We start from the raw sequence: 6,852 nt of genomic DNA, 5'->3' as shown, positions 1-6,852 counted from the left end.
ACCTAAATGATTTGAGGTCCTGCGTTGGAGTTGGCCTCAGGGCACCTCAACGGCGACCTACCAGGGCCGCAGCCGCGCAGCACGCCGGCTTCAGCACCCTGCCCAAACCCGTATGTAAACCCTACGTCCGTGCAGCAGGAAATCGGGACGAGGTCGCCGACGATCACTTCAGACCAGATGGATCGTGAGAGAAACAACTTCAGAGCAGAACTCCAAGCAGCCTTGCCTCCTGCGACAAGGGCAACATGGGGTTATCTTCGACCGCAAGTACCAGCGACAGCATTTCATTTCATCGCAAGTTTTCCTTTTTTTTTGCAAAAGAGAGGCCAGGCGTGTCTAGCTGGGCGTCCATGTGCCGGCTCAGGGTCGATTTGTATGGACATAAAGGCCAAGTTGTGGTGCCCATGGCGCATATTTTCCAAGTTTTGTAACCAAACTGAACCCACCTGCCAAGTTTATGCCATGGCTTTCTTTCTAGAGGTGAGAGAGAGCATTCAGTCCCTTTCCATTTCAGCACCCTTTTTGGCACATAGAGGGATGGCGCTTTGCTTGGTGGATATGTGCGGCTTAATTCTTCAAGGAATTATCTTAGATCGTACTCCCTCCGTTCGGAATTACTTGTCTCGGAAATGGATGCATCGAATTACTTGTCTCGGAAATGGATGCATCTAGATACATCCATTTCCGAGACAAGTAATTCCGAACGGAGGGAGTAGTACAGATCATTTCGTTCTTTCTTTTTTTGCTGGTGAAGTAGTACAGATCAGTTCGTCAGTCTAATAACATCTTCTCCTCTTCATTGTGCTTATTATTATTGTAATGTAGTCTGTACGTGTCAAATACAATTGGAGCATATCTGTTTTCTTTTGGAGTGTGGTCACCGTTGTAGGTTCACTCGAAAGCTTTGGCATTGAAGAATGGTATGGAGTGTGGTCGCCGTTGTAGGTTCACTGGGAAGCTTTGGCATTGAAGAATGGTATGGAGTGTGGTCACCGTTGTAGGTTCACTGGGAAGCTTTGGCATTGAAGAATGGTATGGAGCTACGGACCAGTGGAGATGCTCCAATGTGATCCTTGAATCTGATTGTCTTGAGATTATTCGGCATGCAAAGGGGAAGGCATTGTCCAAGTAAAGTAAACCATTTTATCTAAGTAGAACCTATACATGCATGCCGGCGGATGTTCCGGGGCAGGTGTTGTGCTTGCATAGGTTTTGACAAAAGTTTCATACACCATGAGTTGACTAACCATATATGGATGAACAGCGTAATACTATTAGCATTTTATCAAATCTCATTGATGTAATGCATGTAAACAACTGTTATAGAAGAATAACAGGCAACTCTTTATGGAGCTACTCCATGCTATATTTCCCCCGTGGTTGGTTCCTTTCTTCCATATATGCTTGAGAGAAAGAAGGCTGCTAACTGAACTGGGCAACTCCATATAAGATACCAGGATTCTGTCTTTTTATTCAAAACAGGTGACCTTTTTATATACAAGTTTCATCTCATTTAATGAGTAATGAAACACAAAGAAGCTGTCCATACGCGGTAAAAGATTTTTGCTAACTGCTTGCTCAAGAAAGAAAATCAAATGTGGTCCTAACTCCCACAGCAAGAGGACAAATCAAACTGATGTATCGTAACATGTTCACAACATACAGAGAGATTTCGTGTCCTCAGCTTACAAGCAGACACTGGTAAGGATCATCCCCGCCATGTCTCCAGAGAACCTGATCGTCTAGCAACTTCCAGGTCTGTATCAAGTCGACTCCCATCTATGATCTCTGCCCTTTCTTGAATTTGGTATACATTTTCCCGAGCACTCATCGGCAAATGAGGCCTTCAATAGGCACATGATATAAATTTCCCAAGCTCTCCTCGCCCAACGAGGTCTTCCATAGGCACATGGTAACCAAAGCCACCACCACATCAGAACCATATCCCACTAAGGGCCTCTTGGTTCGCTGGATTCTAAAAACATAGGAACAGGAAACAAAATAATAGAATACGAAAGCATGCACAAAATAAAGAATCAGAAAACACATGAATTTTGTAAAGTTGGGTGTTTGATACATAGGAATAAGAAAAAACTAGGAACCCAGAAAATCATTAAGATGATCATGACCAAGACAACTTTACATCTCCCATGGAGACGAGGGTGCCAAGGACACCCGAATTTACTAATGAGCAAGCCACTCCCTCCTCATACTCACCCTTAAAATCTGTGTACCACAGTTCTCAGGCTTCTGGATTTGGGATGAGGCTTAAGAAACCAAAAAGGTAAGAATTAGCAATAACAATACCATATGGAAAGAAGCATCTCTCCATGTATGCTAGGTATCAGATAATGCCTTCAGTCCATATCAATCCTTCTTGCACAACTAACAAAGTAAACAAAACTGAATATCCCAGGAAAGAGACAAGCTAGACTATAAAAAGCTAACAATATACTATGATGCTGTGTAGACGCCAACTGCAAGAATCGTGTTTCTTTTGTGGCACCTACTATGGCATACTAGATCAATTAATTTCAAGCATAGCAAAGATTCTCAACGGCTCAACGCATAGCTGCCAAATCCCACAGAAAGCATCTAAACTTTTGCTGGAAAATGAAAATACATATAAAACAATAACAACAAAGTACATTGGCCACTATTAACTTACTCAGGACTCAGCAGCAGACAGAGGTGGGATAAGTATATTTTTCGTCCTCAAACTCTTTCGAAAGTTGAGAAATCGTCCCTCAACTCCAAAAGCACCCAAAGTCAGTCCCTCAACTATTTAAACCAGATACTTTCCGTCACTCAACTATTTAAACCGGATACTTTTCGTTCCTCATAACACTTAAGGTGGTTTTATTATGTGGACCCTGTTTTGACTGAAACGGGCCACATGCACTGTTTTCACTGCCACATCAATCAAGTCTTTGTGCATGAGTATGTGTGTGTGCGCATGTGTACAAGTGAGAACAAGAGAAAAGGAAAGTGTTTGCACTGAATATAGCTTAATAAAATCTGAATATAACTGAAAATAGTTTGGACATTTCAGTTCATTGTACTGAATTTAGTTGAACATAATCTGAACCCAATTTAATTGAAAATAGTCTGAACATAGTCTCGACCCAATTTAGTTGAACATAGTCTGTACTAAATGGGGAAGGGAAATAGTACTGAATATAGCTTAGAACAATGACAAACATGAATTCTCACATGGTCTGACATAAGAACAAACAGCAGCAAACAAGCACTAGTCTGGTAGTTTTGCTGGCACTTTCTTTGCTCCTTTATTTCCGCCAACTTGGGAACTTGCCGGGCCGGAGGTAACATTGACAGTAAAGGATGAACTGGATTTCACAGCGCAGCCGCCACCGTGCTCAACCAGCAACCACGGGGCTCAATCACCGCCCATGAGGGAATCGCCGCCGCAGCCGCTGCCTAAATCGCCGCCGCAGCCGCTGCCTAAATCGCCGCCGCAGCCGTCGCCGCCGCCGTGCCCTAGGAGCCACCACCACAGCCACCATGCTCAGCCAGCAACCACCACGCCTCAGTCACCGGCAGGCCACACCACGAGCGCCGCCATAGCCCCGCCTCACAGCCCGCCGCCGCCGCCCAAGAGGGAATCGCTGCCGCCACCACTCTATTTAGGGTTCATGAATGGGAAAATGGATCGAGAGAACGCGAAAGCGAGCAACAGAGAGACCCAGTGGGTGCCCTTAGTCCGTTGATTGACCTGGCGGTCAAAACCAACCCACGTGGCCCGTTTTAGTCAAAACAGGGTCCACGTCACAATAAAACCACCTTAAACGTTATTAGGGACGAAAAGTATCCGGTTTACATAGTTGAGGGACTGACTTTTGGTGGTTTTGAAGTTGAGGGATGATTTCTTAACTTTCGGAAGAGTTCGAGGACGAAAAATATACTCAACCCGACGGAGTCGACCCTCCACTGATTCCCTATTTGGGGAGGCATATGGAGTTGCCAAGTTCTGATGTTGCTTCATCAGGTCTTGGTCTTGAAGATGTAAATTGGTCTCTATTGCGCTGCATCCTATAAATACAGGGAAAATCTGAAAACCGTTAATTGTATTTGTGCATAATGCATGCAGAGGTAATTTAGACAAACAAGCAAAATATAATCTTGTCTAAAAAAAGGCTGTTAGCATCAGAATAGTAAGTAGTAATCGTTTTCTTTTGTCAGCAGTACCATGTCATAAAATCACGATACTATTATATTTTTCATGAACTATAATTTGGCTTATAGAAGGGGAGCCTTGGCGCGTGGTAAAGCTGTTGTCTTGTGACCATGAGGTCACTATGGTCACGGGTTCAAGTCCTGGAAACAGCCTCCTGCAGAAATGCAGGGAAAAGCTGCGTACAGAAGACCCAAAGTGGTCGGACCCTTACCCAGACCCTGCGCAAGCGGGAGCTACATGCACGGGGCTGCCCTTTTTTATAATTTGACTTATACATCACATAAAAGGGTGTGGCACCATTGTAGAGACCATTGCCCTGTGTAGGTCCAACTGTGTGGCCGCCACAACTGCCGCTGCCATAGCAGCAGCAGCCACCGCGGCCGGCATCCATCTGGACGACCTCCACCTTGCCGCCGTGCTCCCCATGCCCATGCTGCCCATCCCCCTCGCCCTCCTCCACCTCCTGCTGATGCTCCTCCTTGTGCGCGATCATAGCCTCCACCTCCACCTCCGCCGCCGTGACAGCAAGGTGGTTAATCACAGCATCCGCGGCGTGCGCCTCCGGGTCCTCCGCCGGCTGCAGGGGGTGCTCGGGGCCCCGGCGAGGCTGGTACAGCTTGCCGTCGTACTGTGCCATGGCGAAGGATCAGATCGGACGATGGGGATGGAGATAGCCAGGAGGGGGTAGTAACCCTAGGATTTCGATCTTCTTTTAGTTTGGATGGTGGAAATGGAAACAGCAAAGGAGCAAGTGGTCCTTGCATTAATACCACAGTGATGGCATCTGAAAGAATTCTAAGACAGCCATCACCACAATTTACAAATAAAATCCCATATGCTTAAGAAGCCAAAAAGGTAAGATCTAACAATGCTAATACCATATGGAAAGAAGCATCTGTCCATGTATGCTAGGTATCAGAAATTACCTTCCAGTCCATATACACAACTAACAAAGCAAACAAAACTGAATATCCCAGGAAAAGCAAGCTAGACAAAAAAAGGTACTCCCTCCGTTCCAAAATACTTAGGTTTTGGTACCACGACAAGTATTTTGGAACAGAGGGAGTACTATACACTATGATGTGTAGAAGCCAGCTGCACCAAGTATTTGCTAGAAATTGTGTTCCTTTTTTCACATCCACAATGACATACTCAAGCAATTAATTCAAGCATAGCTGCCAAATCCCACACAAAACCTCTTTTGAAGCATCTAGAAATATTGCTGGAAACTTTAAATTCAGATAAACAAATAACAACATAATACGTTCCATTACCTTACTCGGCAGCAGACAGACATCAAGCCTCCACTAATCCCCTATTTTCGGAGCCATCTGGAGTTACCAACTCTGATGCTGATTTATCAGGTTTTGGCCTTGAAGATGTAAATTGGCATCTACTGCGCTGCATCCTATGAATAAAGGGTAAAATATGACAAATATTAATAGTGTTTTTGCATAATCAGTCAGAAGCGACTTAGTCAAGAAGCACCAACAAGCAAATATAATCTTATCTAAACAAAGGTTATTAGCATCAACATACAAGGCAGATCGATTTTTTGTTCAGCAGTACCACATTGTAGTATCATTATACTATTAGATTTTTCATAAACTATAATTTTGTTTATATATTATTTAAAATACCTGAAATATATCTTCTAACACAATTTATAGGAAAACATAATACTGTTGTAGAATTATATTATCACTAACACTGTGCTAGGGATTAATTCCAAATCAATAAACGGGAAGAATTTCTAACCTGATGCACCGCGACAAATTGTTTTAACAGAACGCAATGTAAATGACTGTTTTACAGAATGCAACATCCAAATTAATTCATAGATATTCCTTTCTGGGGGTATATTGATTCTTATCATTCAAGAGATGGAGAAAGTGTCGTACAATGAATGCAGCCCAACCAAAAAATAGCTGCTATGCGTGCACATAAGCGTTCCTAGACGCTAGGCAGAAGCAGAACTACTGTCTTTAAGAGTGCCTAGGCGTGCGCTCAGGCAGTATAGGCTCTAGGTAGAGGCAGAACTAGGAATTTACGCCCAACGCATTTTTGAAACTTTGCACGAATGCGATTTTGCTAAGAACTGAAGCCCAATGCAATAGATGACGAACTATCTAGAACTACACGTACTTATGAGGTTTCATGTGGTCTCGAGGGTATATCTCTTGCTTAACCCACCCTTGCGAAGCATGGCCGACCCTAAGATTTTGTTCGGATAGAAAATGGTACCACACATACATGTGCACCGAGCGATCCTAATCATGGTAACGCATTCTGACGATGAACAGATACGCTACAGATCATTTGGCTCTAGTAAGAATGCAGTGATCCTGGACATTGTTTTAAAAGCTTCCCTAAGGCATCGCCCACGCTATGGTGTCAGGTCGCCCTCAGATGGCAGGGCATCGACCTCGCTTTTGACTGCTTCGTAAAGCATCCGCCTTAGACAAAAGGGCATCTGAATTGTCCGCCTGGGCCAGATCGGACGCCATGGGCTGCTCTCAGACCAGAAAGAGCGGCCCACATGGGAAACTTTCACGTGAAAGCTGGCTCATGCGCGAAATTCTCAAAAAAAAAGGCTCATGCGCGAACAGGTACAAGGCGGAGGGAGGAGAGAGGATCGAACGAATCGTCCAATCCAC

At 44.4% G+C, this 6,852-nt stretch overlaps 1 protein-coding gene across 5 annotated transcripts in view; it reads right to left on the bottom strand.

Moving 5' to 3' along the window:
* Positions 1-1,446: 1,446 nt before the first annotated feature.
* Positions 1,447-6,852, bottom strand: part of LOC119335931 (GATA transcription factor 20-like) — an 8,534-nt gene continuing 3,128 nt past the window's right edge. The window contains exons 5-7 of one of the 5 annotated variants that reach the window (XM_037607977.1): positions 5,470-5,603; positions 2,669-4,050; positions 1,447-1,975 (exon numbers count right to left, since the gene is read on the bottom strand). The gene's annotated coding sequence lies outside the window, so the exon portion shown is untranslated. Of the gene's footprint in view, positions 4,889-5,469; positions 5,604-6,852 lie in introns of all 5 variants that reach the window. The other 4 variants (XM_037607974.1, XM_037607975.1, XM_037607976.1 and 1 more) reach the window with 4 other exon arrangements.

Source organism: Triticum dicoccoides, chromosome 7B, assembly GCF_002162155.2.
Source record: "Triticum dicoccoides isolate Atlit2015 ecotype Zavitan chromosome 7B, WEW_v2.0, whole genome shotgun sequence".
Lineage (NCBI taxonomy): Eukaryota > Viridiplantae > Streptophyta > Magnoliopsida > Poales > Poaceae > Triticum > Triticum dicoccoides.
This window is presented reverse-complemented; position numbering and strand designations above follow the sequence as displayed.